The 13,652-nt window shown below is 34.1% G+C and overlaps 1 pseudogene across 1 annotated transcript in view; it reads left to right on the plus strand.

Annotated features, from left to right (window-relative positions):
• Nucleotides 1-13,652, plus strand: part of LOC149552361 (6-phosphofructo-2-kinase/fructose-2,6-bisphosphatase-like) — a 334,563-nt pseudogene that overhangs the window by 281,584 nt on the left and 39,327 nt on the right. Inside the window, exons 16-17 of the transcript XR_016352907.1 lie at nt 5,599-5,674; nt 5,962-6,024. The product of XR_016352907.1 is annotated as a 6-phosphofructo-2-kinase/fructose-2,6-bisphosphatase-like (transcript). The remainder of the gene's footprint in view (nt 1-5,598; nt 5,675-5,961; nt 6,025-13,652) is intronic.

Here is a 13,652-nt window from a genome sequence, read left to right on the forward strand (position 1 = left end):
CCCATTGCCCAACTACCAAGAGAACGTGGAAGGAAGCAGGAAAGTGGAGCAAGTGCAACGGACAAAAAAGACAAGGAAAGTGGCGCAAGTGCAGAAGATCCGATGCTGTTAGCTCTTTCATTTGGACGCTATCCGATGGTTGTTGAAATGGGCATTCTCAGGACTGTATTGACGGAAACAATTGTGGACGGAGGGTCCGGTGTCAATGTGTTGCCTGAAGACACTTGGAAAAAGTTGGGACAGCCGACATTATGGCTGCCTACATTCCAGCTGCTAACGGCCGATCAACATGGAATCAAGCCATTGGGAGTCCTGACAGCACAACCAGTGATGATTGGAACATAGCCATTCCTGTTGGACTTTGTCGTGATCCCACTGAAGCAGAGAGGATATGATGCCATTCTGAGCCGAGGGTGGTTGATACAAGCCAAGGCAAAACACAATTGGAAGAAAAATACTTTATCACTTGAAAGAAAAGGCCGCAAGTATGTCATCGATCTACACACTCAGATGGTTGGAGAAGAAGCTCTCTCGTCAGATTCTGAAGGAGAAGACGATGAGAGGAGGCAGAGTATGGAACCCGATCAGGAGGGAGTCCTACGATTGGAAGGAGATGACGATCTGGATTCAGTAAATGGTCTTTACCACTAGCAGATAGAGGATTACGAGCTCTTTCCAAGTTGTAATATGCTAAGGATCGACGAAGGTAAGAAAGAAGAAGGAAATGAATGTCCGAAGGAACACAGAGAAGTCAAAGGAGGAAATGAATGTCCGAAGGAACACAGAGAAGCCGAAGAAGGAAACGCGGATATGACTGAAGCTGAAGGACAAAACATACAGTACGAACCCAAAAGAAGGAAAGATTCTACTGTACGACTGCGCAGGAAGAAAGTATTACGTCGAACCACAGATATAGCAGAAAGGTACCGGCGGCAAGGAAGACACACGATACGGTCTGCACAGGCAACAAAGAGGAAGGGTTCAATAAAAGTTGTAGCAGTAGAGAGTGAATGTGTTATTGACGGACAGAAGGGGCAGCTCACGAAGTCCATGGTAGCGAGCTTCCAGAACAAATTGAGCGATATGGAGATGCCACGGAACAAGTGTAGTAAGTTTCAACTCGGACAGTGGGTGTTGAAGTACGACGACTGGAATCAGATCAAACCAGGCAAGTTCAAAATTAAATGGGTCGGGCCGTACAAGATATGGGAAGTTGGTGATAATGGAGCAATGAAGTTATCGACAGTCGATGAAAATGAAGTGGCCGACGCAGTGAATCGGTTGAAGTTGAATGTCCACCATGGAAGAAGCAACACACCCCCGTGGACGAACAACTAAGAGAAGACTGTAAGTACTATATATATGTAAATATTGTACATAATTGTTCCAAAAGTGAGATTTTCAAAACAAAAAAAAAAATTTAAAAAAAGTACCATACGGATTTTGTTTGTTCAACGTACGGTTTTCACTTGGTTTTTGAGTTGTACGGTTTTTAGTTGGGAGTTGCTGTACGGTTTGAAATTAAAATCTGAAGCACCGTACGGATTTAACCTACTCATCGTACGGAGTTTGGAGGAAGAGTACGGTTTTGCAGGTTGTTGTACGGATTTCCAACAAATGTACAATTTTTTTTGGTGTACGGGAATTGATATATAAATATATTAAATATCCCTTTAAAGTTAATATAAATAAAATATACTAACACCTAAAATAATAATTGACCTTATAAATCATACTTCGAATAAATATGAGTCTACAATTTGTGATGCAACAAAAGATGGATTGTGGATGGGACTCAATCTTTGCTTTAGGACAAGCAATATTTGAGATGGGAGGATTGTGATATCCCAATTTTGGAATAGAATCTTAGTGAATAAAAATACTAATAATAAGTAAAAATGTGGTAATCTATTCTTTTAATAATAATGCAATATATAAATATAATAATATTTTTGAATAATATTATATTAATAAATAAGTAATGATAGTTACATTATTAATTAAAACTAATAGTAAATATAAAAATAAGAAATAGTAATATTATTGAAAAAGTAACTTAACTTTATTAATAGGATTTAATAAAAATAAATGGTAATAAACTTTAAATAAATAAATAAATAATATAATATAGAATAATACAAACTAACTAAATCTAATGAAAGGTCAAGAGATATTTAATAAAGAGGTGTGACTCCTAATAAGATGTAAAAGGGAGGAGAGTTTATTTAAAATAGGGAGAAGAGGAAAAGGTAGGAGTAAAAGAAGGAAGAATGGAAGAGGAAAGTAATTTGAATGAAATAAGGAAGTGACTTTTTAAAATGTATGAATGATTTTGAAAGGATGTGACTCTTTAAAAATGTTGTAGGCTGTAGCAGGAGTTTATCATCTTAGCCCCAACTCTCTCTCTCTCTCTCACACACACACAAACACACATAAATCTAGATACATATTGGAACTATGATTTAAGATGTGCTCTACAAAAGAGGGAAATAGTCTAAGGAGACAGTTTAAGTCATCTCTAAGAATACAATGTAAGTTACTTATGACTTACATATAGTAATGGAGATGAATGAGGTTTTTGAGCAATAGTTTATTGTTGGAAAACTTGGTTTCAACAAGCATAGATTTAAAAAAGAGAAATAAATCATTGTGCTGAATAGCTGATATCATTTAGCTCCCTTGGACATGCAAGAAAAGAAGTATCTCAAGAGTACAATAAATAATGACTGTTTGCCAATAATTTGTCAAGATCTATTGATATATGTGACATTTTCATGAAGTTGCAAACGCATTAGGGTTGATTCTTTTAAAATTATTTTTAAGAATTTCAAGATTATATGTAGATAGATGGAAATTTTGGGCCTTTGGCATTTGAAATCAGATATTGAGAACTCTATATTAGTATAATTGTCGTAAAGTACTAAATAGTTTTATAATACGGAAATAATATATGATGCATTAGGGTAGAGATTCTTTTGAATTCCTCTTTAGAAGTTGCAAAATTATATGTATAGATGGAAAGTTTGGGCCTTTAGCATTTGAACCAGACACTGACAACTTTATATTTATAGTGTGTCAAAAAATTATTTTATAGTACGGGAAAAATATATGATCTAGGGCATTGAATAATAATTGAAAAGGTATAATGATATAATATAAATGTGATTTGACTATAGAAATGCTAGAAAGAGAATCCTACAAAGAGAAACATAGATTTGATTGAATTTATCCAGATTTCGTGGACTTATTTTTAGTTCATAGAAATCAAAACAAGGTAGGTAGTATTCTTCTTAAAAGTGGTACTGGTTCTTTGAAATATTAAGCAAAGTAACGAGAAACGGAATCGGATCGGAATTGGCAAGGCCAAATTGAATTGTGAATTAGCCATGAATCGGAATCGAATTGGCCACAAATCAGAAAATTTAAAAAACCCTTGAAATTTAGTGAGTAACTTATTTCATAAACCCTTTATCACTGATTCAATTCACCAATTCACAAAAAAACGTTTGGCTTGAATCAAATCACCAAATCGCGTGAATCGTCGTGATTTTGAAATAACCCTCAATAGGTGATAGCTTGATTAAACATCAATTTTCCTTCACAAGATTAATGGTTTGACATTGCGCCAAACACTTTGCATGAAATTTCTATCTCACTGTCTTTTATCTTTAGGTTACTTCCGCTTACTTGTAATGTATCAAATTTAATTTAGACGCATGCAAATGGTTATTAGATGTCGAATGTTCAAACAAAGAAGCTGAAGTACAAATGCAATCCTTTTTGACCATTCAAATATATACATATGATTTCAGCCTATGAAATGTGCATCTACTGCCAATAGACATTTTTACAAACACTTGGCATGCAATCTAATGACTGAAACACATAACTACAACTCTCATGAAATTTGCAATTGAAGGAAGAACCTGTAGGTAACTGCTGTAGATATCAAATTGCAGCAGATTTTATGAGGAAAAATGTACAATAGTATGCTCCCTCCAACTTAAGGCAGATTGCAGTTAGCATGTAATAGATGCTGCCCCAATAAAAAAAACATCAAACTCCAAAGGAAACACAGGTCTGCAACTTATAATTTCTACCTCCAAATCCTTTCGAATCAAACCAATTCACTCACAAACATCAGCTTCTCGTGCACAATTGTTACAGTTTAGAAGACAAATCAAATTGCTATACTTACACATCAATTTGCACTAACAATTTTAGACAATCTTCCACTATACTTCTGCAGTGGATAACAAATCCTTAGAACGGACCCTTATACTTCAGCAAGGGCACAAACTTCAAAACCTCAAAAAAAGCCACAAAGGCATCCAAATAAAATAAAATATCCAAGCATGCTTTTCCCAATGAAATGAGCTCATATTTATAATGCCTTTGTTGACAACAGTTTCCAAAAGAATTAAACTTCTAAAATTGCGAAAGTTTCCCAAAAGAATTCAACTCTTGAAACTTTCCAACTTATTCTTTTGGCAACATTTAATACCTGACTTAGGCATAGTATTAATGAAATAAATGGCCTCTTGCAATGATGACTCACTGTCAACTTAAGTGATATTATAAAGTTAAATTATAACTTTATAATAAGTTATTTAATGATTCAATAATAATTTGGCCACTAAAAATATTGTAGCTCCCAAAATACTCATCATTTAAATATGTCGTCTGAAATAGGAGTCACTCCTAATTTTTCTCTATGTGACCAAATGCACTTTCCAAAAATAAAAAGGGTCCATCTCAATCAACACCCAACTTACCACAAATAGTAAGTACACAAAACTAACCCCAAATGAATTCCGACTTGAGCCAAACGAAGATCAACCTGTAACTTATTGAGTTGTAGGGAACATAAGACCATCCCAAGCCAAGCTACTACCTCAGAAGACCCTCTATCCACGATAAATAGCCTACAAGGATCACAATAATAGGCTAATCTCTCAAACTCTGATTATGGGAAAAATGGGGACATTACAAGTTCTTGTTACTATGATATTAAGACATGTAATTTGATTAATTTCCCTCAGTTGTTTGATGTTTTGTACCATCATAAATTGTTTTCCTCTTTTTGCTCCGTCAAACACAAAATCACAGGGTTCTGATAAAAAACAAGTGGTGTAAGTTAAATTTACAATTGGACTATTTCACATTCTTTAAAAATGTAAGGTGTCATTTTAGGACAGAGTAGCACATGAAATTTTACAGTACAGATGTACACAACTTTTTATTATAAAAACAATGGTTCTAACTTCTCACAATCCTTTCTATTGAAGGGTTTTCTGAAAATTTATTCTCAAGATGGAGGTTCTTCCTAACAGTGGCATTTATTAAATTAAGATGTTTGTCATAGTCTATAATGGTAGGAAGAAGATTTCTTATTTTTTAAACCTTCAGAGTTTTGTATATATTAGCTCATTTAGTTTGATATATGAGTGTCATCCATAAGTATTAACTTACCATTCCACAATTGTGTATATAACTTTCCAATATAGTTCAATTGAGGAATATACAAATCTAATATTGGTAATCTATTTGATGTGTTCAAAATGATTTTTACTTGTGATCTATTGGGATCTTATGCAGTGAAGCTGGGCAAGAGTATGCACTGAAACTGGCAGATTTTGTGAACAAGCGACTAAGAAATGAAAGAACTGCATGTGTAAGTTTCTATACCAATTTACTCATAATGCTTTTAGTATGTGTTTCTGTGTAAGTAACAAATTTACCGAATTACAAATAGGTAGTCTATCAGAAATTACTACTGACTTTATATGATTTGTCCCTACCGGTGCCAATATACTCATTTTGTATGGATGTGTTTTTATGTCATTTCTCTTGGCAAAACGATTTTGTTCAATGAATATCAGATATTAAGTTTAGTAGTGTGTTGATGTGGAAGCAAAGTCAAGATTTATTCACTGGTGTTGCAAAAATTAATTTTTGCAGATATGGACCAGTACATTGCAGAGAACAATATTGACAGCACAACATATTAGTGAATTTCCAAAGGTGAGTATTCAACTATTGACTCTTAAACAATGAAAGATTATACTGCTGGAATAATTGATCTGGAGGTGTCCCAATGTGACGACATCATTTTAGCAAAATCTACTGATATTAACTGAACCACAATCAATTTGGATCCAAGAACAATTTACCAATATGGCACGTCCTCATCCAATGTTCAAACTTTTATGATTAAGATGCACAATTCTGCAGTTTCATATTTGCTATTATGGCTGTCATCTACTTGTTGGATGCATTTTGCACTTTTACAGATTTGTATGCATGGTTGTATTGCTTATTAACCACATTTCCTACCCATTGTGCTACCATCTACATCTGACTCTCCCAAACCATAGTATGAGTGAAATCTGCTCCTTGCTGTCATAAACAAGAGCTATAGATGTAGTTAGTTGAACATGTCAAACATATACCTGCTCTAAGTGCTTGAATTAGTGACTTCATGCATATTTTGACAAACGATCCAAGCACACATGAAGAAAAATAATTATACAGTGTTAACCTTGATAAATCCAATTTGGAGGATCCTGGAGAAGTTAGAGTGTGCCTTCTCACCTCCACTCATCTTGTTTTAATTTTATAATTTTTTAAAAGTGCAAAATCTAAGTCTTCAAATGCATTGAAGGACTTTTCTGTCACTTGCATACTGCTCATGGGACATAGTGAATTTTCTGCAGAATTCATACTAAACTCTGCCCTTAAAATTTTCTAACAGATTATCTTGTTGTGGATTACATGCTTATAGTAAATGCATGACTGCTACTTTCGGTGTTATAGTTACGTTCCTCCCCAACAACTTTCTCAATCATTTTTCAATTCCTTTGTTGGGTGGATATTTTGCAACCAACGGTTTTCAAGGATCAATTGCAAAATAGTGGTTCTATCCACAATGTATGAGACATAGTCTCCGGAACTCCTACTTCTAAGGGAAGGCTCCCTCTTTTTATTGCTACTGGAATCAACAAAGCACTTAACTACTGTTTGCACTAAGCTAAATTAAGGCGAGGAATTCAACCTATTCTATTTTTTCATAACAGATGTTACCATTACAACACAATCCTTAATGAATGGTGTGATTAAAATAAAAAGTATTATTGGAGCAATAATTTTGATAAACAAAAGACCAAATATAAGAATAATCTCTAGTATACCAGCATTTTATGTGACCTAGAAACTCATGAAAGCTCAAAGTCTTTTCATGGCTCTTTATGAGATTTTTGAGAACAAGAATGAAACATGTTTGTGTCTCAAAGTCTCCAACACTTATTTTACCTTGTGTGCACAAGCGGCACAAAATATGCAAGCTATTCCCTTGCTTGAGTGTCCTATGTTAATTTCAGACTTAATAAGCAACTCAAATTCTGCAAGACCAAATCTTAAGCTGAATTATAATTTTAAATATAATATGCAACTCAAAGTCTGCAAGACTGAATTCAAATCCCTTGTGAATGAAAGCACAAAACTCACGGTCAACATCCAGAAAATGTTCTCACATAACACCTGGAATCAACACAAATTTTGAAAGAAAGTTATCTTTTTTATTGAAAGCAATTTAAATTACATCCAAACACAAAGTCTTATAGTGCATATATAAACTGGGAGAGTTTTCTTGCACTGAAAGATGATATTACAAAGAGTACCCTCCTTTATCTAGAGGTGAGGGGATAAGAGCAAAAAGTGAGAGAAATCCAAATAATCGAGACTTATTCAACAACTACCTGCAATTGACGTATCAAACATTGCAAATCTTGACATCTGTAATGTGATTACATGTTATAACTTTGTAGATTCTATCACATGCAAATACATCTTGTTTTTACATTAAATGTAATTTGGTTGGCTAAAAATTTTGTGCGTCACTAACTACGACTTACGAAATTGTGACCTTAGGCAACATTTTATGAGATTTCTCTGCTCTTAGCAATAGGGGAGGCTCCCTTACCGTAGGTGGCTTTAATATGAACTTAACTGAAATTTCAAAAATGATGGTTCTCTTGATCGATTCCTTTTTTTCAAGAATGATTTGCATACAACTCTAACTTCTCAGCTTAACAAAAAGTGCCTTATTGCTACGATAATACTAGTGACCCTGAAATTGACGTAAGAACAACACTAGGGACAATAGTTTTATTTATTTATTTTGTGAACCAAAAATAGGAACCCAAAGTCTCTTGTACTTGTCTCAAATGAAAATTCAAGTAGAATAAATAGTAAGGCACAAAGTCTCTTACTAGATACTCTCAAATTTAATAAAAACACTTAAAACTGAAGCCCAAAGTCTTCAGCTCTAAGTAATTGCAGCCTCTACTATGTATTACAATTTGTCCTCCTAGAGCACAAAGTCTTCAAAAGTTCAAATTGACTATGAATGCAAGAAGCAACTCAAAGTTTGCTCTATTTAATTCAAATCCCTCTTTGATCAAAGCTCCAAAACTCACAATCAATATCCAAAAAATGTCATCACATAACACCTTGAGTCAATACAAAGTTTGAAAGCAAGTTGCCTCTTTTATTGATAGCAATCTAAATTTACATTCAAGCACAAAGTCTTTGAGTGCACATATAAACTGGCAGAATTTTCTTGCCTTGCCAAAAGATTATTATTTACAATTAACTCCTTCCTTTATATAGGAAAATAGGAGAGAGAGAGAAAGGTGCAGGAAAAAGAGGAAATCTTCAACTAACTTGAGTTATTCTCTAACAAACTTCTAACTAACTAATTTGACTTATTCAAAGTTGCATGCCTAATGTGATTGCAACTTTATTACATGTTACAACTTTGCACGTGATACTATCGGGTATAGATAATTATGATTGGGGCTTACTTCATATTGTGAAAAGGGCTTCCCTTAGATGATTTTGTGTTTTTGTCGATTGTGTAATGCTAAGATAAATGTGTGCACAAAAGGTAATATGAACACTAAGAAGATAAACACCAAATACCAATGAATTCCGGGTGTAATTATTGAACTCAAACAATGTTAGTGCTTCAGATTTGCTAGATTTGAAGTGTTGTCCTACATTTTGTCATCACAAAATGAAGGTAACAGTATGAAACTTTTCCAATTGAGTTTCAAATTTCTCTAAGCTAACTCACTATTTGATTGGCAAAGATTGATCAATCAATCATTCTCAATTCATATAATGAGTCTTTTTACTGAAGGCTCTCATCAAATCCTTTTTGTTTTTCCAGTTTGTTAGCCTATATTTTTCAGGCCTCAAAGTCTTTTTGCATTTTTGAGTGTTTTTTTGCATTGTTTTTATCTTTTGGTTTCCTTCATTCACTTGCTTTCAATCATACTTTCAATTCGAGATATCTTGGGGCTAAATCAAAATTGTTAGTCAAAAGATATTAAGGATTAAGTGCCTAGAAATTGGGGTTTGCAACTTCCATTGCAAATTTAAATATTGACCTTATATTTTAATGTTGAGTTGCACTTTTTGGAAAATGACTTAAAATCACTTTATGTTATGTTTTTAAGTTACTTTTGACTTTTAATTTATAACTTAAGTGATTTAAGTCATTATAGTGCACTTTATGTTATATTTTGATGTTGAGTTGTTTTTTAATTTTTCACTTAAGTGATTTAAGCACTTTATAATCTACTTTGATGTTGAGATTTACTTTGTTCTAATTTAAAACGCTTACGTGAAATTTCACATTTTGAACATATTTACACTTAGTATGTAAAATATTAAAATTTGTTAGTGTAAATATGTAATAGACCCTTTAAAGCAAAGTAATGGGAATCAGAATCGGCAAGGTCGAATCGAATCGTAAATTGGCCATGAATTGAAATCGAATCAACAAATTTATAGAACCCTTGAAATTTCAAGATTTTAACAATTTAAAACTTATATCACGCACCCTTTATTGAATATAACTTAAAAACACTATAACATCATCAAATAGAAGTTAATATACATAGGCAAGGAACATAAATGATAAAACTATCATATACGTTACACGTAAAATATAAATTGTAGCTAAAGTAAATAGAAATCATAGGATCATAATGAGTCAAATTATAGAATGTAAGATGAAGATCTATAAAACATCAAATCATAAATGTATGTAAGATGAAGACCCATGAAATGTATGTCTATCAGTATCTATAAACAAAATGAAAAAACAAGGCTCTAGCTCAATCCTTATCATCATCCTCAAGCTTAGTCGCAGCCTCAACCTCAACTCCTGTCTGCTTTCTGCAAAGGCATCTAAGGTAGGTCCTAGAGGACTACTAAGCCATAGCGCCCGCATGTAAGATGGGTTCACAAACATCTCTAGGGTTTGTGTGTGGGTGTGTGCGTATGTCAGTGCCTAAACGTTCTCTGGTCACCTCCTCTGCCATGGCCATAGCCTCAACTTCTCTATCTACCTAGTCAACCCACTCTTGGTCTGCCTCAGTGAAGATCGGATCTATAGCCTCAGTGAGCCACTGTGACTTTGGATCAATCTCCTCTAGAATGATTAGAGAGGAGTCAATACCCAAAATCTACTTGATCCTAAGGCGGAGGTTGTAATGAACAAAGACAAGGTCATTTAACCTCTGCACATACAACCTATTTATCCTCTTTGAGTGGATATGCTCGAACATGGACCAATTGCACTCACATCTAGAAGTGTTGTTTGGCTGACTCTGAATACAGATATCAATTTTATGAAGTTTTGGGATTGTGGGCCCAAACATCGGCTACCATCTATCTGAAATAAAGGAAAGCAAATACAATTAGTCTCATTTACAACTTTAAAACCACAAAATTAAAAATTAAAATGCACAACTTATAAGCCATAAACTTAAGATTCAAGAATATATTATTTTTACCTAGTTGTATTGTTGTTCGAGCATCTATGGCCATCCTGCTAGAGAAAATTGGCCCTTCTTTACTATTGGATATGTCTAGCTCAATGGTTGCAAATGCGTTATCCTCATCACTACTCAACCTCTGGGATCACTGTATATAGGCCGGTGAGAACCTCCTCATTCACCTTGAAGTCAAGACGGAAATGAAATGTTGGATGCAGCTAATAAGCTGCTACATGGATGGGTCGATGGAGCTGATTCTACCATCTCCTATCAATGATCTCTCAAATAAGGGCATACTTCTCCTGCACTCTTGCATGTTAGGCTCTAATGGCCTCCTTGGTCCTATTCGTGCCCTCATATATGTAGCCCATAGAGGGCTTCTTCCCATCAGCAGTTCATAGGAGAGATACGAGGGGCTCAGTGACCTGCATATAATGTAAAAATAACATTTGCTAAAACTTAAATATAAAAGTAAAACTAAAACTAAATCATTAAACAATTAAATAATAAATACTAAATGTTAAATTGTAAGAAATTTACCTCAAGGATTTCTTTAGCAGGTTGCCAAAAACCATCATCATCAAAGACACAATTTGCCACATCTACCCCTGCAATGGTCATAGCATAGGAAGATGCAGTCCACTCCCGCCCAACAAACATGCTCCTCAAATCTGCCCTTAATGTCAGCAATGACTATAGTGTGATGAAATTCAAGACAAACCTTTTGATGCTCAAATGAGCTAACTCCCTGCCTCCTGTATAGTCCCTCATTGTGCTAAGGATGAATGCATGATTGTAGATAAACTTGCATATATTTTTGGCCCTTTCTACACATGATTTGACCTGCTCAAGCTTGTCAATTTCCTCCAACATGAGGTCAAGGCAATGTGCCACACAAGGAGACCAAAATATGGTGGGGTGCCTCTCCATCAAAAGTTTACCTATAACAAATTTTAAATTAATTAGAAATTTAAATATGTTAGAAAACTTAGAACTAGAAAAAGTTCAAATAATTTATTTTCAAAACTTGAAAAGTTAAAAGTTTACCTGTAGCAACATAACTTGTTGCATTTTCCATCACCACCTGCACCACATTTTCTTCCCCTACCTCTGCTATGACCTCCTCAATAACCTCACACAAGTATGTGGCTTTTTGACATGAACGGAAGTAACAATAGACTTGAGCTAAATTGCCAGTTCGGGTTCGATTCCAAGTTTGAAGTTCGAGAACCAGTTCGCAAGTTCAACAAAATTTTGGAAAGGGATTTGGGTTCGTTTGTACAAAAACATGTAAAAATTATTTTATATATATATATATATATATATTGTGAAGCATGAGTTAAAATTAGAATGTAGCATAGTAGCATAAACACATTTAAACAACAAACTTTAAAACACCAACCACACACCAACACAACCAAGAACCCAAACACACCCTAGAATTCATTGTTTTTATAAAGTTTTAAAGATATCCATCCTTTATTTTGCCATCTAGTTCCCTTTCCCTCTACTTCTTCGTCTCCACTAGTCCCTATCCTGCTGCATCCGGTCCCATATATCAAACATTTATTGAAAATGATATATGTAAAATTATACCTTTACAACAATAGCATTTACACAACTGAGTGACAAGAAAATCCAAATAGTCTTGTGAATCGGACTAATAGCATCATCAGAAGAATGATATATCATGTAAATTTTTTTTAAAAATACAAAAAAAACAATTATTAAGATTCAAAGCAGCATTAGAAATAGTTAAGTATAAAATTTTCTACCACAGTGATCCTTGTTCCATAAGCTATTATAAAAATCAAATCTACACTTGCTGCATTACATATAATATTGAAGCAAGCTGTGTACTATGAAGTATAAAATAGATAACAGAATGTGAAGAAACCTAAGTGTGTTAAGCAATAATTGAGAGTCTTGATATACAAACCTCATAAGTAAACCTTCATCACAATAATAATAGAATTGCATAAAAATGATTTAGTTTAGTTGTGGGTTCGAACTTGGTTTGAAAATTTCAAGGTAGTTCGCCTAGGCTTGAACCCAATTCGAACCAGATCAACCAAGAGTGCAAAAATCACACCCTAGTCAAACCAAGTTTGAACTGGATCCAAACTTCGTATCGGTTCGAACTTTCCTGGGTCCAGAGGGGGGGGGAGGTACCCGTGCAACTTAGGATTTGAGGAACATGGTATATCCTACAAAACAATGAATTATCATGGATCATCAACAAATTAGTAATCAACAAATCAAAATTTAAATTATTCAATCACGATTCACAATTCACAATGCATGTAGGAAAGTAGAATGATCAATCACCTCCACAAAAAATAAAAAAATTGAGGATTGTTCTATTCCTCCTACCCGTCCAACCATCTATCGTTATGGTGCAACCCTTTTTGGTACACTGCTTTCGGTGGTCCTCAAGCTCAACTTTCATATCCTCTACCATTTCATCTAAGAGGTATCCACTCAACTCAACCTTAGCTGGGGCTTTAAACCCTAGACCATAAATAGCAACCACATATATCATGTTTTGCCAATAAGGAGTCCTATCACAAATAGATCATGATTAAAAATTTAGATGACAAATCATTATGTAAAGTGAATAGATAATTAAACAAGTAGATATAATAAAAATTTAACTTTAAACTTAAAGAAAACAAACAAAAAAGTATCAATTACCTAACTGCAATAAATGGAATGTTGCAAAAGTACCAAAATTTGCAAATTTATTTTCTGGTAGCATCATGAATCTCTTTGTTTGAATCCATGCCCTCAAGCATGGGTTGTGAG

Source organism: Cupressus sempervirens, chromosome 6, assembly GCF_028749045.1.
Source record: "Cupressus sempervirens isolate cs-2001-9-10 chromosome 6, ASM2874904v1, whole genome shotgun sequence".
NCBI lineage: Eukaryota > Viridiplantae > Streptophyta > Pinopsida > Cupressales > Cupressaceae > Cupressus > Cupressus sempervirens.